Source organism: Bubalus kerabau, chromosome 8 (genome assembly GCF_029407905.1).
Source record: "Bubalus kerabau isolate K-KA32 ecotype Philippines breed swamp buffalo chromosome 8, PCC_UOA_SB_1v2, whole genome shotgun sequence".
In the NCBI taxonomy this organism is placed as follows: Eukaryota; Metazoa; Chordata; class Mammalia; order Artiodactyla; family Bovidae; genus Bubalus; species Bubalus kerabau.
Window position 1 is genome coordinate 58594082 of NC_073631.1, and position 24670 is coordinate 58618751.

General features: G+C 38.1%; 1 long non-coding RNA gene across 1 annotated transcript in view; it reads right to left on the reverse strand.

The window, feature by feature from the left end:
• Positions 1 to 12951: 12951 nt before the first annotated feature.
• LOC129658558 (uncharacterized) overlaps positions 12952 to 24670 on the reverse strand; it is a 36486-nt gene continuing 24767 nt past the window's right edge. Inside the window, exon 3 of the long non-coding RNA XR_008717403.1 lies at positions 12952 to 13257. This is a non-coding gene — a long non-coding RNA (uncharacterized LOC129658558). The remainder of the gene's footprint in view (positions 13258 to 24670) is intronic.

The following is a 24670-nucleotide window of genomic DNA, read 5'->3' on the forward strand; positions in this document are numbered from 1 at the left end:
AATGAAGGCTGAGTGAGTAATTTCTAGGCAGCATCATGTAGATCAAACAGAAAATGGTGCTAGCAGGAATATGTTTAAAGCCTTCAGGTTAAAGAAATGCAAATTTTGAAAGTGGACATTATCATCAGTGAATCCATTTAAACATGCTTGTTTTGACTATATAATTATTATGATTTGTCTACTAGAGACTTACTATAATATCTGCTCTCACATTTCAGTAAATCTCGATGGCCCTTCCTTCAAAATATTAATATATACAGAATCCAATTACTTCTCACCCTTTCCTCCACTACCACCTTAGAACAAACCATAATAATTTTTCTCTGATCAAGGCTATTGAGCTTACTGCATAATCTCCCTACTGGCACCTTTACTACCCCTACAGGGCATTCTCCACGTAGCACCTGGAGTATCTTTAGAAAACACAAATAAAATTATATCATTCTTCTGCTCAAAACGCTCACTGAGAATAGAATCCAAGGCCCTTGTAACAGTCTACAAGGCTCTACACAATCAGTACAACTCTTTTTCTTATACCCTGCCATGCCAGTCTCATCTCCTACCATTCTTTCCCTAAATCCATCTTTCAGTCTAATTGATTTCTTTGTCATTCTCATAACAGACTAAGGATATGCTCTCCTAAGGGCCTCAGCTCTGCGTAGAATGCTCTTTCCCCAGATACAGCTTAATCTTCTCTATACTTCCTATGTCTTTCTGAAAACTAAGGTTCAAATCCCAGCACCGCTCACCAGCATTGCTGTGACTCTACCACAGTTACCTATCCTTTTTCCTATCCCAGTCTCTTTTTTTGTAGATATGAAATAATAACACGTATCTGTGCCTTTGCTCTTATGGTTCTCTTTGTTCAGTAACCACTATACCCAGATTTCTGCTTAGGCCTACCACCTTTCCTTCAGGACTCTGATTATATTTTTTCTTTATCAGAAATCTTCTTTGGTCATCACATATAAAACAGCATACACATCACCCCCTTTATCTTCTATCTCCCTTTACTCTGTTTTATTTCTCTTCTGAGCCCTTTTTAACCACCTCCGGTATTGTCTCTTTACTCATTTGCTTATGGCCTGTCTCCCCTCACTAAAACAAAAAGTTCCTTTTTGACAAGTTCATCTGTTTTGTACATTGCTGTAACCCAGCATCTAGAATTGTGCCTGGAAAATACTCAGAGCTTAACAAATACATATTTGTTTAATAAGTTAAAGAATGAATGAGGGACATCCCTGGTGGTCAGGTGGTTGAGAATCTGCCTTGCAGTGCAGGGGGCACTAGTTCAGTCCCTGGCCAGGGAACTAAGATCACACAAACTGCAGGGCAGCTAAGCCCATGCACTGTAAGTAGGACCTGACACAACTAAATAAATAATCTTTTTTTAAAAAAATGAATAAATGAACATGAATTTCAGTCAGGGTGAATTAATTGTGAAATTAATCAGAGAAATTACTTCTGAAATACTACACAACTTTCAATATGAACTAAGTTTCTCCTGTATTACACAGTATATATCTAAAGAATGGTAGCCTTTACTTCAGTATGATTCACACTGTGTATGTTCACAAGATAAACTAGTTGTTGTTGTTCAGTCACTCAGTCGTGTCCAATTCTTGGCGACCCTATGGACTGCAGCATGCCAAGCTTCCCTGTCCATCACCATCTCCTGGAGTTTGCTCAAATTCATGTCCATTGAGTAGGTGATGCCATCCAACCATCTCATCCTTTGTCGTCCCCTTCTCCTCCTGCCCTCAATCCTTCCCAGCATCAGGATTTTTTCTAATGAGTCAGCTCTTCTCATCCGGTGATCAAAGTACTGGAGCTTCAGCTTCAGCACCTGTCCTTCCAATGAATATTCAGGATTGATTACCTTTAGGATTGACTGGTTTGATCTTGCAGTCTAAGGGACTATAAAGAGTCTTCTCCACACCACAGTTCAAAAGCATCAGTTCTTCAGTGCTCAGCCTTCTTTATGGTTCAAGTCTCACATCCATACATGACTACTGGAAAAACCATTGCTTTAACTATATGCATCTTTGTTAGCAAATTAATGTCTCTTCTTTTTAATATGCTATCTAGGTCTGCCACAGCTTTTCTTCCAAGGAGTAAGTGTCTTTTAATTTCATGGTAGCAGTCAGTATCTGCAGTGATTTTGGAGTCCAAGAAAATAAAGTCTGTCACGGTTTCCATTGTTTTTCCATTTATTTGCCATGAAGTGATGGGACTGGATGCCATGATCTTCACTTTTTGAATGTTAAGTTTTAAGCCAGCTTTTTCCCTCTCCTCTTTCACCTTCATCAAGAGGCTCTTTAGTTCCTCTTCGATTTCTACTATAAGGGTGGTGTCATCTGCATATCTGAGGTTATCGATATTTCTCCTTGCAATCTAGATAAACTAGGGACCTACCAAAATAAATACCAATCTAGACAATGCTAGCCCTGAGAGTAATTACAGAGTGGTTCAGAAACATACATTTTCATCAGCTATAATAATGAAATTATTTAACAACCTTTTGAAACCTCTAATCCATTTGTGTTTGCATAGTTTGGGGCATTAAATCCAAACTGAAGGATATCTGATATTATTATAAAAGCCAAGCAGGTGTGCAGGGATCCGCATTTATTGGCTCTCAAGAACCAAAATGATCATAGTTCCCATGCTAAGACCAGTTTAATTTCTTGTCAGCAGGTCTACTCATTGTTTTCCATGAAGAAGTACCGAGAGATTACATATCTTTAAGTAACAGGCTCATTTTAATGAACTCTTTTCCATATTTAAAACGACCCTACAACACATGTCTGCATCAAAGAGCCAAAAGAATTTAATCATCTCCAAAACTACATGCAAATTTTTAAGTTGAGGATTCTATTTTATATTGGAAATGTATCCTTCTTTAAGACCATTTTTTCTCTGGAAGCCATTCCTTGGCTAAAACAACATGAATTCCTAGCTGCTTTCTCAAACAGCAAATACATAAAGTTCAAATTAAATAGTGTAAAAAAGACCATCTTCATTATTAAAATGGGAAACCTCAAAAATAAATTTTCTACGAGACAGCAAAAGAGACACTGATGTATAGAACAGTCTTATGGACTCTGTGGGAGAGGGAGAGGGTGGGAAGATTTGGGAGAATGGCATTGAAACATGTAAAATATCATGTATGAAACGAGTTGCCAGTCCAGGTTTGATGCACGATACTGGATGCTTGGGGCTGGTGCACTGGGACGACCCAGAGGGATGGTATGGGGAGGCAGGAGGGAGCAGGGTTCAGGATGGGGAACACATGTATACCTGTGGCGGATTCATTTTGATATTTGGCAAAACTAATACAATTATGTAAAGTTTAAAAATAAAATTAAAAAAAACTTATATTAACTAAATCTATTAACTACTGCACTTTAAATTTCTGTCACGTTATTTTTTCTATTCACCGTAACTATGGGTATACTTCATTTTATTGCATTTAACAGAGAGTGTACTGTTTTTACAAACTGAAGCTTTGTTTGTGGTAACCTTGCCTGAAGCAATCTATTGGCTCCATTTTTGCAACAGCATTTGCTCATTTAATGTCTCTTTGTCACATTTGGGTAGCTCTCAGGATATTTAAAACATTTTCATGATTAATATATTTGTTTTGGAGATCTGTGATCAGCGATTTTTGATGTTACTAATATAATTGTTTGGGGGCACCACAAATCACACCCATGTAAGACAGTGAACTTATTTGAAAAAATGTTCTGTGTGTTCTGCCTGCCACTGACAGACTGATCCCATCTCTTATTTTCCCCTCAGGCCTCCCTGTTCCCTGAGACACCACAATATTGAAATTAGGCCCCCTAATAACCCTACAATGGCCTCTAAGTAGTCAAGTGAAAGAGTCAAACAATGTGACAGACTTCACTTTGTTTTATTTAAAAAATCACCAAAGCCACACTAACCTTCAGCTGCCAGCACCCTGATCAGTCAGGAGTTATTAATACTGAGGAAAGACTCTTCACCAGCAAAAAAATTACTCTTCACTGAAGGCTCAGATGATGGTTAGCAATTTTTAGCAATAAAATATTTTTTAATTAAGGGATGTACATTTTTCAGATATAATGCTATTTCACATGTAATAGACTACAGCAGTGTAAACATAACTTTTACATGCACCAGGAAACCAAAAAATTCGTGTGAGTTTCTTTATTGTGATATTCAGTTTATTGCAGTGGCCTGGAACCACAGTATCCCCAAGATATGCCTATATTCAAAGTTTTTGTAATATATCACAAGATTTAGTAGCTTAGAATTGGGTATTTTTATAATAGGCTTAGTCTGTAAAGAAAACATAGAAATGAAAAATGATTTTCACATTCACATAAAATAGAGTAGATGACTACTACTTGAAACTCTATACTATATTATTATATACAGTATGCTTCCAAACCACTTTGTGTGTATGTAAAGCTGGCTTTTACAATATGAAGCCATTGTCAAACAAATCACTTTCATGCTGAAGATGATGTAGAGAAAATAAATCAAGTCCAAATCAGATAAAACTCTATTTCATTATTTCCCTCCAGAAATATCAGAATTCATTTAACTATCCATTTGTCCTAATGAAATATTCTGTTGTACTCAAAATACAGGTGAGCTGAGCAGCATCCCCAATTTGATCTACTCTCACAAACCAGAACTGATATTTTCACAATGTGGTGCTGGAGAAGACTTTTGAGAATCCCTTGGACACCAAGGAGATCAAACCAGTCAGTCCTAAAAGAAATCAACCCTGAATATTCATTGGAAGGACTGTTGCTAAAGCTGGAGCTCCAGTACTTTGGCCACCCAATTCGAAGAGCTGAACTCATTGGAAAAGACCCAGATGCTGGCAAAGACTGAAGACAAAAGGAGAAGGGAGCGGCAGAGAAAGGGATAGTTAGATAGCACTACCAACTCAATGGACATGAATCTGAGCAAATTCTGGGAGACAGTCAAGGACAGGGGAGCCTGCATATTCCAGTCCATGGGGTTACAAGGAGTTGGACACAACTCAGCAGCTGAACAACAACAACACAACCAGAACAAACTACCAGAGTGGTGCAGCAGAAAGTACCATAGGTCTGGTTACAGCCCTGGCTCCTCAGCCACCTATGTGGCTTGATTCTATTTCCCCATGTGGGACATGTAAGAAATAAACCGGAGGACTTTTAAGGTCTCTTCTAGCTGTAAGTTTCTATATTTTCTTCCTTAAAACAAATATTTCTAAAAGAGTGAGATAGTTTGTTCCTTTGAACATTGCAGCAGTTGCATTTCTCTAAAGGTACAGAAGAGACCTATTGAGATGGACAGATTGGTAAAGTGGGAGATCTGACACTGTTGTCCACTTCCTGCTTTCAGAATTTTTATCAAAGTTTTTTCTTTATAAAATCTGATCATGTCATACCTCTTCTTCTCTGCTTGTCAATGGCCAATTTGGACATCTTTACACTTAGCACCAGAGACAACAATCATACAATTTAGTCCACTGAACTACTGCTGCCCCTTTCCCTGCCTTGCCTTTCCTTCTTTTCATATATCTCAGCAGACAACATCCTAAAACATTCTACACATCTGTACCTAAAGTTCCTCTACCTTTAATGTCTTTATTCCTTTGCCCCTTGGCAAACGCCCACCTATAGGGATGGTCCTTTAAAAAAGATATTTCTTTTTTTAACTTTTTGTTTTGTATTCGGATATGTCTAATTATGCCCAACATCAGGGGCGGTGACCGAGAGCATCATGCTGCAATGGTGCAGGAGGGGACGAGAGGAGCTACCCCATGTCAGAGGTCAGGGGCTGCGGCTGCACGGGTGCAGGAGGGTAAAGAGGAGCTATTCCACATTCAAGGTCAGGAGGGGCGACCTCGTCCAAGGTGAGGAGCAGCGGTTGCGCTTTGCTGGAGCAGCCATGAAGAGATACCGCACGTCCAAGGTAAGAGAAACCCAAGTAAGATGGTAGGTGTTGCAAGAGGGCATCAGAGAGCAGACACAGTGAAACCATAATCACAGAAAACTAGACAATTTGATCACATGGACCACAGCCTTGTCTAACTCAATGAAACTAAGCCATGCCGTGTGGGGCCACCCAAGATGGATGGGTCATGGTGGAGAGGTCTGACAGATTGTGGTCCACTGGAGAAGGGAATGGCAAACCACTTCAGTGTTCTTGCCCTGAGAACCCCATGAACAGTATGAAAAGGCAAAATGATAGGATACTGAAAGAGGAACTCCCCAGGTCAGTAGGTGCCCAGTATATTACTGGAGATCAGTGGAGAAATAACTCCAGAAAGAATGAAGGGATGGAGCCAAAGCAAAAAGAATACCCAGTTGTAGATGTGACTGGTAGTAGAAGCGAGGTCCGATGCTGTAAAGAGCAATATTGCATAGGAACCTGCAATGTTAGGTCCATGAATCAAGGCAAATTGGAAGTGGTCAAACAGGAGATGGCAAGAGTGAATGTCGACATTCTAGGAATCAGCGAACTAAAATGGACTGGAATGGGTGAATTTAACTCAGATGACCATTATATCTACTACTGGGGCAAGAATCCCTTAGAAGAAATGGAGTAGACATCATGGTCAACAAAAGAGTCCGAAACGCAGTACTTGTATGCAATCTCAAAAACGACAGAATGATCTCTGTTCGTTTCCAAGGCAAACCATTCAATATCACAGTAATCCAAGTCTGTGCCCCAACCAGTAACGCTGAAGAAGCTGAAATTGAACTGTTCTATGAAGACCTACAAGACCTTTTAGAACTAACACCCAAAAAAGATGTCCTTTTCATTACAGAGGACTGGAATGCAAAAGTAGGAAGTCAAGAAACACTTGGAGTAACAGGCAAATTTGGCCTTGGAATACGGAATGAAGCAGGACAAAGGCTAATAGATTTTTGCCAAGAGAACACACTGGTCATAGCAAATACCCTCTTCCAACAACACAAGAGAAGACTCTACACATGGAAATCACCAGATGGTCAACACTGAAATCAAATTGATTATATTCTTTGCAGCCAAAGATGGAGAAGCTCTATACAGTCAGCAAAAACAAGACCGGGATCTGACTGTGGCTCAGATAATGAACTCCTATTGCCAAATTCAGACAAATTGAAGAAAGTAGGCAAAACCACTAGACCATTCAGGTATGACCTAAATCAAATCCCTTATGATTATACAGTGGAAGTGAGAAATAGATTTAAGGAACTAGATCTGATAGAGTGCCTGATGAACTATGAATGGAGCTTCATGACACTGTACAGGAGACAGGGATCAAGACCATCCGCATGGAAAAGAAATGCAAAAAAGCAAAATGACTGTCTGAGGAGGCCTTACAAATAGCTGTGAAAAGAAGAGAAGCAAAAAGCAAAAGAGAAAAGGAAAGATATAAGCATCTGAATGCAGAGTTCCAAAGAAAAGCAAGAAGAGATAAGAAAGCCTTCCTCAGCGAGCAATGCAAAGAAATAGAGGAAAACAACAGAATGGGAAAGACTAGAGATCTCTTCAAGAAAATTACAGATACCAAAGGAACATTTCATGCAAAGATGGGCTCGATAAAGGACAGAAATGGGATGGACCTAACAGAAGCAGAAGATATTAAGAAGAGATGGCAAGAATACACAGAAGAACTGTACAAAAAAGATCTTCACGACCCAGATAATCACGATGGTGTGATCACTGACCTAGAGCCAGACATCCTGGAATGTGAACTCAAGTGGGCCTTAGAAAGCATCACTACGAACAAAGCTAGTGGAGGTGATGAATTCCAGTGGAGCTATTCCAAATCCTGAAAGATGATGCTATGAAAGTGCTGCACTCAATATGCCAGCAAATTTGGAAAACTCAGCAGTGGCCACAGGACTGGAAAAGGTCAGTTTTCATTCCCATCCCAAAGAAAGGCAATGCCAAAGAGTGCTCAAACTACCACACAATTGCAGTCATCTCACACGCTAGTAAAATAATGCTTAAAATTCTCCAAGCCAGGCTTCAGCAATACATGAACCCTGAACCGTGAAGCATATTAAAAAGCAGAGACATTACTTTTCCAACAAAGGTCCATCTAGGCAAGGCTATGGTTTTTCCAGTGGTCATGTATGGATGTGAGAGTTGGACTGTGAAGAAAGCTGAGCACTGAAGAATTGATGTTTTTGAACTGTGGTTTTGGAAAAGACTCTTGAGAGTCCCTTGGACTGCAAGGAGATCCAACCAGTCCATCCTAAAGGAGATCAGTCCTGGGTGTTCATTGGAGGGACTGATGTTGAAGCTGAAACTCCAATACTTTGGCCGTCTCATGTGAAGACTAGACTCATTGGAAAAGACTCTGATGCTGGGAGGGATTGGGGGCGGAAGGAGAAGGGGATGACAGAGGATGAGAGCGTTGGATGGCATCACTGACTTGATGGACATGAGTTTGGGTAAACTCCGGGAGTTGGTGATGGACAAGGAGGCCTGGTGTGCTGCGATTCATGGGGTTGCAAAGAGTCGGACATAACTGAGCAACTGAACTGAACTGATGTCTAATTAACAATGTTGTGATAGTTTCAGGTGAACAGTGAAGGGACCCAGTCATACATACACATGTATCAATAAAAGCCTTTATTATATTCTATTGTAACTTCTCTGTTAAAGTCTGTCTTACTAAAGCATTTCCTTTTGTGGGAAAGAGACTGTGTCTTACTTATCTTTGTGTTGCCAGTGCCTAGTACCATACCTGCTACATAGTAAGTATTCTATAAGTATTTGCTTTATATGGAACTATAGATAGATTGAGGCAATGAAAAATAACTGTGAACTATCTCAGTTGCTGCCTATATTAACACAGTTATCTAAAAATTACAAAAATATCCCAAGGATATAACAAGTATCCTCATAAGAAGTATAGGGGTGAAAAGGTTTATCAGTCAAAAAAAAATTAGCACATCCTTCACCTTGTATTTTTTAAAAAGCAAAGAGTAGTTATCAACAGAAATTTATTCATAAACACATTGGTTTGTTACCAGTGGATGAAACAAATTAACAGAGCTTGCTTAGTAATGAGAAATTTGGAAATTTGAGAGGTCAATTTTGCCCCCAAAAAAATCTGCTCCTGGACATCCTCTGTCACTTCTAAGCTCCTTTGAGCCTCACCATTTGCTTGTTTAATGAAGTCAAAATATAACAGAAAAGGATCTCTCTGCAAAGTCAGTAAAGTTAAGACTGCTGGTCATTAGGAAAAAAATAACTATTAATCTGGTGTATTGCAAATTATTTACGCAAACTGTTATTATTGCAATAGTAGGAGCCAGCTTCATACTATTTTGGGAAGAGTCTCCTATAAGCACAAAGTTATTGTCCTGAAATGGCTCTACAAAATTAAAATAGACTTTTAGAGAGCCCAGAAATAAATCAATGCATCTACAGTCAACTAATTTTCTTCAAGGGTGCCAAAACAGGGAAAGGACTGTCTCTCCAACTAGTGGTGTTCCACAAACCCAATATCCCAAAGCAGAAGAATGAAATTGGAGTTTTATCTCACAATATAACAAAAAATAAACGCAAAATTTACTAAAGACCTAAACCTAAGACCTAAACTTGTAAAACTACTAGAAGAAAACATAGGGAAAAAATCTTCTGATGTTAGTTTTGGCAATGATATTTTGGATATGACATCAAAAGTACAGGCAACAAAAACAAATGAACAAATGGGACTGGACAGAAGAAGACAAAAGGGATTGCATCTAACTAAAAAGCTTCTGCAGCTCCCAGCCTTAACATCCTCTTCTTGGAAACCTCTGAATAATAAGAGACAAGTGGAGGAAGAAGCAAATGCACAGGCTGAAGCACAAAAAAAGAAAAATGAAGTAAAGGTCCAAGTAAACTGCTAGCTGGTTTACAGGAGCAACAATATGGGAAGCTGGAGACCAAGGATACTAGTAGAGAATGTTGGACTGGATGCTACTGTCTAGAACTGTCTCACTGAATCTAGGCCATCCATTGCCATGTAATAACTCAATCATAACCATCTTCTAGGTAGGAATTATGATTTCAGTTTTTCACTTGAGACTGAAACAGAGATTACATTATTTTTCATATCACTTGACTAGTTAGGGTCAGAGCTACATTAACAAATCCAGAACCCACACTTGTAATCACATCACCCCATTCTTCAACACTGGACTACATTAACGTCTATACAAGAGCAATTTATTAAAAAAAATAATAACTTTTATTGGTGATTTTTCCTGAAAATAAAAATGAATCCTGTTCATTCGAGAACATTTTTGTAATCAAAAAAAATATAATAAAATTATATTTTAAAAGAAAATAACCCAAAGAGGTTGAAATACTACAAATTGTACCAGTGTGGTAACAGAATTAATTGTGGAATTTTAGGACCCACAGAAAGAGAGCAGTAGACCTCATTATCAATGTGTAAATCATGCTCCATTCTATAGATGATACTCTTCTTGATGATAAAGCAGCTACTACCTCAATATTATGTGATATTTTATGGATAAGTATAGCTGTAACACCAAAAAGTAGGGTACCAGTGGTCAGAAACATCTCTCTATAGTTATTATTCTTTGCTATGATTCACAAGAGTATAAAAGCTTAACATGAAAGGCATTTTTGTGCCAGCAAAGCATGTAATAACTTTTTCTGATAGGTTCCTCAATTGCTTAATTTTATTAAGAAAACATAGAAGAATATTAGAGTAGACTCATGATGTTTTTTTTTATTTTATATAACTTGGATAACATGAATATAAAGGTTGCTAATGCTAAGACTCTGGTTCGATCCTGGGTCAGGAAGTTCCCCCTGGAGATAGGTTCCCCTGAAGGGATAGGCTACCCACTCCAATATTCCTGGGCTTCCCTGGTGGCTCAGATGGTAAAGAATTTGCCTACAACGCAGGAGACCTGGGTTTGATCCCTGGGTTGGGAAGATCCCCTGGACGAGGGCATGGCAATCCACTCCATTTTTCTTGCCTGGAGAATCCTCATGGACAGAGGAGCTTGGCAGCCTACAGTCCATGAGGTCACAAAGAGTCAGACATGACTGAGCAACTAAGCACAAAGTTAAGACTAGGAAAGGATATTAGAATTGATCTAATTATATCTTTATCTTTTCTTACTTGGATATATTGTATATCAAAATCACATAGAAATTTCTAAACTTTTCCTATGAGTTCTTAATATGGTGATCTTATATGAAATATGGATCTACCCTGGAATGCTAAAAGGCCTCCATGAAGCACTAGAAAATTAGAAGAGCAAAACTTTAATTTTTTAGAATACTTCATATTCACTATGTAATTTACATAATAATATCAACTATGTGTTACAGTGACTACAACAACTTAGGTAACTATCTTGTGAAAATAATTATAGCAGATATATGTGTATATTATATTTTAAAATACTGATATAGATATATATTCATCCATCTAACAATATAATGTTGAAGGCAATAACATCCAGCCTATTAACATTTAGCAAGTGGTCGGTGCAAAATAAATATTACAAACTATAAGTATGTTTTTCCAAAAATGACACTTTCATTATTCTTTATTACAAAGGTTAAATGAAACAACAGAAATTGGCATGTGTAATATTTTCAATGATCTAAAATAGATTAGAATTGATTGAATGCATCTAAATGACATGAGATAAAGCATCTCTGTTTCTAAACTAAATTAGGATGAAATCTACATCTAAATCTATTTAATGCATCCTAGGCTATAAATGAAACAGTAGACATGCAGTGATAAATTATGTCAGTATTTTCTAGGCCTTAGCTTTTTAAAAAACAAAGTTCAAGTAGATCCTTTGATCAGAGTCAGACTGAAAATCAAGTGTGATGGATTTCAGCTGTTAGTCATGATTAGTGCTTTTATGATATTTAACAGAGGAAAATTTTCACATACCAAAAAAAAAATCCCATAAGATTATTGGTATTTTTTGATTAATCTGAAATCAATGAAGTGAGCTTCATCAATTATGTCATTCTGCCAAAATAATTAATTGCAAAATGTGTCTCATCTTCAGAGAGCCTGCTACTTAACTTTATCATTCTTATGACATTGCATGGTGGGGAAATTAATCACAGATGTATTCAAAAACAGTTATATAGAAATAAGTATTTTTATAAATTTCTACCTTCATCTTTGTATATGCTATAAACTGATGCCAAAATATCACAGATTGTATGTTATTTCTGAGTCTTTCCTGCTTATGTTCTCTGGAGTTCATGTAAAAGAAATTCTTAATCTTTTAGGAATCACGGACCTATTTAGAATCTGATGAAAGCTATGATATTTTCCTTTTAAAAAATGTACATATTCACAGATGGCATCCAATTTCAGATAATCTATGGGTACAGTTTAAGAACTTGTGTTCTGTAACAAATACTTGATTTTTCCAGAGGGGTGTATGAAATGTGTTGGACTTCTTAAAGAAAAAATGGATCAGTGAGCTTATTGAAGATAAGGAATCTTAAATTTTTGGGGGGGGGGGAGGTGGGGGGGATGTGATTACATCATTACGTATACCATGGGAAGTGGAGTTTATCCATCTATTGAGAAACATATCTCATTTCCATAGATAAATGCTTTTACATTGACAATGTGGCCTCCACTGGCTTATTCTTCTCTTTGGTGAAATGGCTTTTCCAAGTCTCTCATCACTGTCAATTCAAGTGGCTTAGTGTTGTCAGCACATGTCAAATGCTTTTTCTCCCCCATCCATCCATTTATTAAACAGATATTTAGGGGCTCTGTAACAATCTAGCGGAGGGATGGGGAGGGAGATAGGAGGGAGGCTCAAGAGGGAGGGGGCATATGTATACCTATGGTTGATTCTTGTTGATATTTGACAGAAAACAACAAAAGTCTGTAAAGCAATTATCCTTCATTTAAAAAAGTAAATTAATTTTAAAAACATATTTATTGAATACCTGTTACATGCTAGAATCTTCCTAGAATACTAGGCTTTGAGGATACAGGCACAAACAAAAAAATACAAGGTTCCCACTCTCATGCACCTTGCTTTCTAGTGGAAAGGAAGAGAACAATGGCCTGCATGCTCAATCATGTCCAGCTCTTTGTGATCCCATGGACTGTAGCCCACCAAGCTCCTCTGTCCGTGGAATTTTTCAAGCAAGAATACCAGGCTGGGTTGCCATTTCCTCCTCCAGGCGATCTTCCTGATCCAGGGATTGAACCCTGGTCTCCCACATTGCAGACAGATTATTTACCATCTGAGCCACCAGGGAAGCCCCAGAGGAAAAAATCAAACAAAGAACAAAGATAATTTCAAATAATGATAGGTTCATGATGATGATAAATAAAGGTCATGGGATAGATAAGCCACAGAAGTGAAAGGAAAGACTCTAGAATGTGATATTGATCTGAAATCTCAAAGGATGAGGAAGAGTCAACTGTGGACAGATTTAGGCAGAGAGTATGCAGCAGAGGGACCATCAAGAAAAGGGCCCTGAGATGAGAGCATGCTTGGCTTATTCAAGAAACATTTATGAACAGTATGACTAGAGTATTCTAAAGGTAAGATAAAGTCAGGTGGGTAGTGGGGTACAGACGCTGTAGGACCTTGCATATTATTAAAAAGATTTTAGATTTTATTCTAAATGTGATGAGAAGCCATTAAAGGATTTCAAGCAGAGAAGTGACTAGCATAACCAGATTTGTATTTTTTCAAAGATGATTTTGCCTAATATGACCCTAGACTCTATTGTAGCCACACTAGAGAATGCAGCAAATTCCATTCAGGGAAGATAAATGAAAATTTCTACTACTGCTGCTGCTACTGCTGCTAAGTCACTTCAGTCGTGTCCAACTCTGTGCGACCCCATAGACGGCCTCCTACCAGGCTCCTCTGTCCCTGGGATTCTCCAGGCAAGAACACTGGAGTGGGTTGCCATTTCCTTCTCCAATGAATGAAAGTGAAAAGTAAAAGTGAAGTCACTCAGTTATGTCCGACTCTTAGTGACCCCATGGACTGCAGCCTACCAGGCTCCTCCGTCCATGGGATTTTCCAGGCAAGAGTACTGGAGTGGGTTGCCATTGCCTTCTCCATTTCTATTACTAATACTAAGTAAAGCAAGTTACAGTCTGTAAGTAAGAAGTTATCTTATGACTAACAACATATGTTTTTTTAGATTTGCTATTAACTGTTAATTTATAATAATGTGAGATATAAAAAACCTCAGGTTCTATCTATACCTTATTGAAAGCTCTAACTTTCCATTTGTCTAATAAGTAATTATTGAACAACTTCCTTACCCAGTTATTGTTCTAGCCTAGTACTTTTCAAACTATCTGTGGAGAAGGCCCAGTGTTTCCATGTTGACCAATATTTTTATAAAATGCAATAAAAATAAAGACATAAAGACAAGCTTAATTTATTATCATCAGGTGCAATAAACAGATAAAATTACATAAAATTTCAATAGATGTACTCAGAAGAAACATACCAAAGCAGAGAAAAAGAATTACAAAGAACTGCAAAACTAAGTGATTTCTAACACACTTGTACTTTTTTGTCATTCCACAATAGTAACTGAAGACTATGTGAGGAAATAGTGATTTCCCATATTAAATGCCTATTCACACACTTCAAAGAAACACCAAGATATCAATACTTAACGTTTTAGTGCAATAAATGAGCTTGCTTCTTGCTTGTCATATTAGCTAATCGAGATAGGATTGACAACAATGTATTTCTAAACAACTTCTTCTTGTTTTTAATAACACTCAAAAGTAGAGAAACCAGTCTTGCAGAAGAATATCAATAGGAATGCAAAAGATTTTTAAAGCAATTCTGGCAAGCTCAAGATACTCTTAACTTCTACACAAAATGAGGCAAGTGTGGAGGGAGGAGGGTTCAGGATGGGGTTCAGGATAGGGAACACATGTATACCTGTGGCGGATTCATTTGGATATTTGGCAAAACTAATACAATTATGTAAAGTTTAAAAATAAAATAAAAAAAAAAAATTAATCCTCAATCCCTCATCATAGATATACCAAATGACTCTCTAAAAGTATAACTAAAGCCTAAACTGTCTATTCCCATTCAATGACTACAGTCGTAGCTTATGAGTCCACTGATCATGAACTAGAATGTTGCAGCAATGTCGAAAAATTACTGTAGAAGTTTCCAAATCCTTACTTCAACTTTTGCCTGTTTCTCCTCACAGTTCTTAGACCCATACCCGCTTATGAACTTCAGTTTGGAGAGCACTATTCTAGATTACCCTTTCTATGAACAACAACAAAAAAACCTTTATGTTTTCAAAATCATTAAACTCACTGTAGAGGGATGCTTTCTACTCATCAGTGTTGCTGCTGCTGCTAAGTTACTTCAGTCATGTCCGACTCTGTGCGACCCATAGACGGCAGCCCACCAGGCTCCGCCGTCCGTGGGATTCTCCAGGCAAGAACATGGAGTGGGTTGCCATTTCCTTCTCCAGTGCATGAAAATGTAAAGTGAAAGTGAAGTCGCTAGTCATGTCTGACTCTTAGCGACCCCATGGACTGCAGCCCACCAGGCTCCTCTGTCCATGGGATTTTCCAGGCAAGAGTACTGGAGTGGGGTGCCATTGCCTTCTCCGCATCAGTGTTACAGATGGCAAATAATAAAAATAGCAGCAATAAAGTCAGTGTTAGAGGGATTTCTCTCCAGATAAAAAAAGATTTGGGGTAATTCATGTCTCTGACAACCTGGCTCTATTTCTGATGTCTGGGATTTGTTGTAACAAAGAGTTTTCTGCAATGATCATCTATTTAGAAGTACTCAGATAATTTTCTTGCTTCACTCCTCTCAAAAACAAGCAAGTAAAAAAAAGAAAAACACAAAACATACATATATATTAATTTAGCATATAACAAAATCTATTAGGACTTTTAAAAACTTCATTTAAAACCTTATAATTTCAATTTTTATTAGGTCAACTGAGTATTTATAAAAATGGAACTAAAATCACTGGTTGGCTACAGTTGGCTCATACTAGTTTGAGAGAACCAATTACATGCATTATCTTCCCACTCAGCATTTCAATGACAACAGGTTGGTAGTTGAAATCAGCCATGGTGAAAGTATTTACACTGTGGAAATTAGCAAACACTACTAGTTAAGCTTTTTTTTTTTTTTTTTCCTAGAGAGCTGGTTATTAAACATTTACTAGTAATAACTAGTTGCAATTAATATTAACCTCAAATTTCTTTAGAGTAAGAAAAATCACTGCAGATGGTGACTGCAGCCATGAAATTAAAAGATGCTTGCTCCTTGGAAGAAAAGCTATGACCAACCTAGATAGCATATTAAAAAGCAGAGACATTACTTTGCCAACAAAGGCCTATCTTGTCAAAGCTATAGGTTTTGCAGTAGTCATGTATGAATGTGAGAATTGGATTATAAGAAACTTGAGCACTGAAGAATTGATGCTTTTGAACTGTGGTGTTGGAGAAGACTCTTGAGAGTCCCTTGGACTGCAAAGAGATCCTACCAGTCCATCCTAAAGGAAAGCAGTCCTGAATATTCATTGGAAGCACTGATGCTGAAGCTGAAACTCCAATTCTTTGGCCACCTGATGTGAAGAACTGACTCATTTGAAAAGACCCTGATCCTGGGAAAGATTGAGGGCAAAAGGAGAAGTGGGCAACAGAGGATGAGATGGTTAGATAGCATCACCAACTCAGTGGACATGAATCTGAGCAAACTCCAGGAGATAGTGAAAAACAGGGGAGGCTGGCATGCTGCAGTAAGTGGGGTCACAAAGAGTCAGACAAAACTTAGCAACTGAACAACAAAAGAAAAAAAAAGTCTTCCTGGATTACATAAAAAATCTGTCATTCAGGATAAATTTATACATACACATGCCAAATCACAAATAAAATTAGAAATAGGTATACAAGAAGAAGAAGAGTATATGTGTGTTTATGCCTGTAAAATTGTTTTCAAATAATTATCTTTATGTTGGCCATAATATACTGCTGCTGCTGCTAAGTCGCTTCAGTCGTGTTGACTCTGTGTGACCCCACAGAGGGCAGCCCACCAGGCTCCCCCATCCCTGGGATTCTCCAGACAAGAACACTGGAGTGGGTTGCCATTTCCTTCTCCAATGCATGAAAGTGAAAAGTGAAAGTGAAGTCGCTCAGTCATGTCCGACCCTCAGCGACCCCATGGACTGCAGCCTACCAGGCCCCTCCGTCCATGGGATTTTCCAGGCAAGAGTACTGGAGTGGGGTGCCATTGCCTTCTCCATAATATACTAGAAAAAGTTCAATAATTTATTCTAGATAGAGCAAAATCTAGAGCTAATGAAAAGCTTTTTGAAGCAAGAGGAGAAGAGAATTCACATATCACTATACAGGTGAAGCAGAGAAGGCAATGGCACCCCACTCTAGTACTCTTGCCTGGAAAATCCCATGGAGAGAGGAGCCTGGTAGGCTGCAGTCCATGGGGTCACTAAGAGTCGGACACGACTGAGCGACTTCACTTTCACTTTTCACTTTCATGCATTGGAGAAGGATATGGCAACCCACTCCAGTGTTCTGGCCTGGAGAATCCCAGGGACGGGGGAGCCTGGTGGGAGTCAGACATGACTGAAGCGACTTAGCAGCAGTAGCAGCAGCAGCATACAGGTGAAGGCTGTATTACTGAAAATATTAATAACAGCATTCTTATTTCCAATAATAGTATTAAAGATAGAACTCATGCTTATTTCTATAAACAAATAGCAAGCTACACTAAAACAACTTAAATCCATTACTGGAAAATGATATAAATTTTAAAACAGAATCATTTTTTAAAAGAAGTCAGAAAATGATAGATGAAAGAGTGGATAAATATTCAGTTCAGTTCGGTTCAGTTCAGTCGCTCAGTCATGTCCGACTCTTTGCGACCCCATGAATCGCAGCACGCCAGGCCTCCCTGTCCATCACCAACTCCCGGAGTTCACTCAGACTCACGTCCATTGAGTCAGTGATGCCATCCAGCCATCTCATTCTCTGTCGTCCCCTTCTCCTCCTGCCCCCAATCCCTCCCAGCATCAGAGTCTTTTAAAGAAACAACCAAATTGCCTTGCTAGTTACAGTGAGGTTCCAAAGAAGTTAAGGACAGGTTCAGTTCAGTTCAGTTCAGTCGCTCAGTCGTGTCCGACTCTTTGCGACCCTCATCACCAACTCCCGGAGTTCACTCAAATTCATCTGCATCGAGTCGGTGATGTCATCCAGCCATCTCATCCTCTGTCGTCCCCTTCTCCTCCTGCCCCCAATTCCTCCCAGCATCAGGGTCTTTTCCAATGAGTCAACTCTTTGCATGAGGTGGCCAAAGTACTGGAGTTGCAGCTTCAGCATCAGTCCCTCCAATGAACACCCAGGACTGATCTCCTTTAGGAAAGACTGGTTGGATCTCCTTGCAGTCCAAGGGACTCTCAAGAGTCTTCTCCAACACCACAGTTCAAAAGCATCAATTCTTCAGTGCTCAGCTTTCTTCACAGTCCAACTCTCACATCCATACATGACTACTGGTAAAAACATAGCCTTGACTAGACGGACCTTTGTTGGCAAAGTAATGTCTCTGCTTTTGAATATGCTATCTAGGTTGGTCATAACTTTCCTTCCAAGGAGTAAGCATCTTTTAATTTCATGGCTGCAGTCACCATCTGCAGTGGTTTTGGAGCCCAGAAAAATAAAGTCTGACACTGTTTCCCCATCTATTTCCCATGAAGTGATGGGACCAGATGCCATGATCTTTGTTTTCTGAATGTTGAGCTTTAAGCCAACTTTTTCACTCTCCACTTTCACTTTCATCAAGAGGCTTTTGAGTTCCTCTTCACTTTCTGCCATAAGGGTGGTGTCATCTGCATATCTGAGGTGATTGATATTTCTCCCGGCAATCTTGATTCCAGCTTGTGCTTCTTCCAGCCCAGAGTTTCTCATGATGTACTCTGCATAGAAGTTAAATAAGCAGGGTGACAATATACAGCCTTGACGTACTCTTTTTCCTATTTGGAACCAGTCTATTGTTCCATGTCCAGTTCTAACTGTTGCTTCCTGACATGCATACAGGTTTCTCAAGAGGCAGGGCAGGTGGTCTGGTATTCCCATCTCTTTCAGAATTTTCCACAGTTTATTGTGATCCACATAGTCAAAGGCTTCGGCATAGTCAATAAAGCAGAAGGACAGGTTAGGTCACTCTAAACTGTGATCCTAGAGGGAACATTTAGTCTGACTGAAAAATGAAAGCCTAGAGCCACAGGAGAAAGCCAGCAAATTCGATGATTCACCACTACAATGAATAACTTACTGGTAACATACTAATTTATCATTCATTACTCCTGGGGGCAGTGGGACAGTAGCCCAGCTTTTGATACGAGGGGCTTCATAAATCATTAACCTCTATCTTATTTGTAGTCATCTCTTCTCCTAATCAAGCAAAAGCACAGTGAAAACCAAGCTGGAAAGAACAATTTTATACTTTAGAATAAACTGTTTTTCAAATATCATGAAAGATGTTTACAACAAAAATGTTTAACATATTAGCCTCATCTGCACCTTCCAACATTATATGTTCAAAAGAAATCATCTTAAGGATTGATATATTTTCCCTTGAAGAGTTCTTTTTTATGTAATTTGAATCTGAGTTATTTTTCACAGCACAGCAGAAACAGGATCTTATGGATAGATAAGTACTACTTAAAATAATGAAATAGAGAATTAAGAAGATATTCTTATCATAGTATATCCACCCTTTCCACTTTGTAAGGATTTGCTTACATTGAAAAATATTTTTTAAATGACTAGGAATCAAAAGTCCACTTCCTTTTAAGTTGTATGACAGGTGATCTCTCTAGTCTCAGTTTCTTGCTTTCTTTTCTCGTTCAGGGAAGAAAAATCTCCATCAGAGTGCTGCTCATAAGCCACTGAATGTGTGTGTGCGCGGATGTTCGTGTGTGCTCAGTTGTGTCTGACTCTTTGTGACCCCGTAGACTGTAGCCTGCCAGGCTGCTCTGTCCATGGGATTTTCCAGGCAAGAATACTGGAGTGGGTTGCTGTTTCTTTCTCCAGGGGATCTTTCTGACAAGTGATGCAATCCACGTGTCTTGTGTCTCCTGCACTGGTGGCAGATACTTTACCACTGAGCCACTTGGGAAGACCATAAGCTACTCAGTAGTCTTAAATGAGCCGTGTCAGTTGATTCCCTGACACCTGTAGCCTTTTAATCACTCCCAGTGATGGCTGAGTGCCCATGGTTTTATCAACTATCTGTATCTTCCTTGAACATTTATTACACTCAGACAAAATAAGGTTTATGTCAATATTAACATCAACAATATTCATTTAGCACCTACAAAAAAATTTTAATTAAAATATGAAAAATGTGCCAAATTTCAATCATTGTAAACACTGAAGAAAAACAAGATGTCCTCTCCATTTTTGGATCTCCCTGCTTTTGATTCATAAATTTTTTAAGTTGAAAATTACAATGACAAATATGATATATTCCTGGGGTTTTCAAAAGGCTGCATAATTGTCATCAATTGATATTAACGTCTTCACTTGAAATGGTTTTCTTATCACAGGATTAGGACACACCTGCCACTAAGTAATAGCAGTAAATAAGATCAAATCTTAATAAAAAACCTGTGTTTAAGTTGCAAGAGGCATGTTCTCAAGAGTAATTATATATTCATAAGTCATAAACTTAGCTTCATCTATTTCTTTATATTTTGGGAGCTAATAAAAGAAATCTCACCACATTTAATTTTTAAATGGCTGTATTTTTCCTTCATTGTCACATACAATCCCCACATGAAGAATGAACTATTACTATTTCCATTTTATGGATGAAGCAATGGGGATAGGGTATAAATGACTTTAAGTTGAAGCCAGTGCTCATTTACCATCCCCCAAATCCTAGGACTCTCAAGAATTATGCTACACCTACTCTGTGTCTGCTCTATAAATTGAACAACAAAGCTTGGCTGACTGTACATCTGTTTACAATTTGGTTTACTGAAAGTTTTAAGGCCACTGTTGAGACATGCTGCCCAGAAAAAAAAAATATTACTGCTCATTGACAATACACCTGGTCATCCAAGAATGTTGATGGAGATGTACAAAATTAATGTTGTTTTCTTTCCTGCTATCACAACATTCATCTGTAGCCCATGGATCAAGGAGTCATTGTGACTCTCAAGTCTTATGATTTAAGAAATACAGGTTATAAGGTTATAACTGGCATAGATATTAATTCCTCTGATGAATCTGGGCAAAATTTATAGAAAACCTTATGGAAAGGATTCACCATTCTAGACATTACTAAGAACATTCATGATTCATGCTGCTGCTGCTGCTGCTGCTAAGTCGCTTCAGTCGTGTCCGACTCTGTGCGACCCCAGAGACGGCAGCCCACCAGGCTCCCCCATCCCTGGGATTCTCCAGGCAAGAACACTGGAGTGGGTTGCCATTTCCTTCTCCAATGCATTTCACTCTCATGATTCATGGGAAGAGGTCAAAATATCAACATTAACAGGAGTTTGGAAGAAGTTGATTCCAACTCTCATGGATGACTTTGAGAGGTTCAAGACTTCAGAGGAGTAGTTAAATTGTTTCAAATTCCACCACTGAAGATGTGGTGGAAATAGCAAGAGAACTAGAAGTGGATCTGGATGATGTGAGTGAACTGCTACAATCTTGCTATAAAACTTTAATGGATGAGAAGGTGCTCCCTATGAAAGACCAAATAATGTTATTTCTTGAGATGAAATCCTCTCCTGGTGAAGACTGTTGAAATGACAATAAATGATTTAGAATATTACATAAAATTAGTTGAAACGCAATGGCAGGGCTTGAGAGGATTGGCTCCAGTTTTGAAAAGTTCTACTGTGGGTAAAAAGGTAACAAACTTCTCATGCTACAGAGAAATCATTCATGAAAGCGAGTCAGCTGATGCAGCAAACTTCATTGCCTTAAGCGTCGCCACAGCCGCCCCATTGTTCAACCACCATACCCTGACAAGTCAGGAGCTACCAATATGAAGACAAGATCTTCTACCAGCAAAAATTATGACTTTCTAAAGGCTCAGATAATGGTTAGCATTTTTTAGCAATAAAGTATTTTTAATTAGAGTCTTCCTGGTAGCTCAGTGGTAAAGAAGCCATCTGCCAATGCAGGAGAAGCTTCAATCCCTGGGTCGGGAAGATTCCCTAGAGAAGGAAATGGCAATGCCTGGGAAATCCCATGGACAGAGGAGCCTGGCAGTCCATGGGGCTGCAAAAGAGTCAGACATGACTTAGCAACGACACAATGTTTTTAATTAAGGTATGTACATCAGTGTCTTAGATAGCATCCTATTGCCCACTTAATAGCCCACAGTATAGTGTAAACACTTTTATATGCACTGGGAAACCAAAAAACTTGTGACTTGTTTTACTGCAATATTTGCTTTATTTGCTTTGGGTTAAAACCAAGCCCACAGTATCTCCAAGGTATGCCTGTAATCTAATAGACTGCACTGTACTTGACCATATATGAAAGAGCCAATATAAGACACAACTAGTCATATTGACAATTCAGTACTTATTAGGTAAAGAAAACTAAAAACTAGATCTCTTTTGTCACATTAAAGTTACTTGCTTGCAGCTAGACTTTAAAAAATAATTTGAAACACTTTTTACTTAATGGAAATGTATTTTCTATTATAAAGTAATTCATGTATTCTGTGAAAAATTCAGACAATATGATATAAAAGTCATCTTGTAATATTAATCTTGTTTATAGTTTTCTAGGTAAATCTTACTTTGCCCTTGTAAAGTATGTGTTTTTAGAGCATCTTCTAAGTTCCTAAGTAATCATAGAATCTCAAAATTATAAATGGAAAAATGAATAAATTGTGATCTTTAGACAAAGCAATGCTTGTAGAGACAGAGAAAAAATAAATTCCACTGCCATTGAACAGAAAGTATGTATTGTTTACTCTTGCTTCTCTAATCCATCTGTTTATTATTTCTAAACTCAATTACTTTAATCTATGACTATTTGGTGTTACTAGAAGTTGCAATTCTTTGCCATAATCACTCATTTAATTTTTATTTTTAAATTTAATTTACCCATAAGAAAATAGCTATTACAACAAAACAGAAAGCTCACGTTGCAATTTGTATAAATTGCTGGACTTATAATACTTTGAAGAGATCAGATTTTAGATCTCTATCATTGATTCACACTTTAAGTGCATATTAGAATTATCTAAGGGAGAAGGCAATGGCAACCCACTCCAGTAATCTTGCCTGGGAAATCCCATGGATGGAGGAGCCTGGTGGGCTACAGTCCATGGGGTCACGAAGAGTCAGACATGACTGAGGGACTTCACTTTCACTTTTCACTTTCATGCATTGGAGAAGGAAATAGCAGCGCACTCCAGTATTCTTGCCTGGAATATCCCAGGGACAGAGGAGCCTGGTGGGCTGCCGTCTATGGGGTTGCACAGAGTCGGACACGACTGATGTGACTTAGCAGCAGCATTAGAATTATCTAAAGAGCTTGTCAAAACACAGATTGCTAGGCCCCCATATCTAGTCTTTCTGAATTCACAGATCTGGGACTGAAATAAGAGAATTTGTATTTTGAACAAGTTCCCAGGCAATAGTATTGGGGCTGGCAAAGACCATATTTTGAGAACTAGTGATCTATATAAGGCATTAAACATCATTTCAGAGCTCGTCTTTCTAAGATTTATTATCACTTGGTCTTGATTTTAATGGACAATTCAGTACTGTGTATATAGCAGCTTTCAGTAAATGCTGTTAACTGATCAATTCTAAAATTAAATATAAAATAAATTGAGTTATAAATCTATCAGTTATTAAATAGCCCATTCCCCCTCCATAATTTGCCAGTTGAAAAAATCTTGGCCAAGTTTTCAGATAGCATAGATATATCAAATACTCTTTGGATGCAGAATCTTTCTACCTATTAAGTTTCTTTTCAATGCACTTTTATTTTATTTACTGAAAATAACAATCACAGTCATCCTGGTACAGGGAATATAAAGGTAAAATAAAATACAATGAAATATTAGTAAAATTGTTGATTAGATTGTTGATTCCAAAACTTTTTTTTAGAACAGTATTTTGATAATAGTAGAGAATGATTTTTGGAACAAAATAAATCACAGCTTGATTTTTTTAGTTTTAGTATAACATTAAGCTTGTGTTGGTAAAATCTGCACTGTGTCTATTAGTTTGTTTTGATACCTATCTCTTACTCTGCATGATTAATTTAAGCAAGACATTTCTTTTGTTTCCAACCCTACAGTGATATGTTTAAGTCCTTTCTCATAGTTACACAAGCTCTACCAAATTCTGAATTCTTGTTGAAATATCAGCGGAATTGGGAGAAAATATTTAATGATTTTTCCTTTTTCTTTGTCAATATGTTATGGCATTCACATGACTCCCTCTGGTGGCAAATGCAATATGGAATGTTAATCTTTTTCAAGAAATGTACATGTATACATTTCTCTTCCTATAAAGAATTTCTCCCCTCTGCCTGAAGTGTTCTCTATCTTAATGCTACCCACAATCTAATGTGACCATTGGAAACCATCAAAAATTATTAGTTCAATCAATACAAAGACTGCACCTC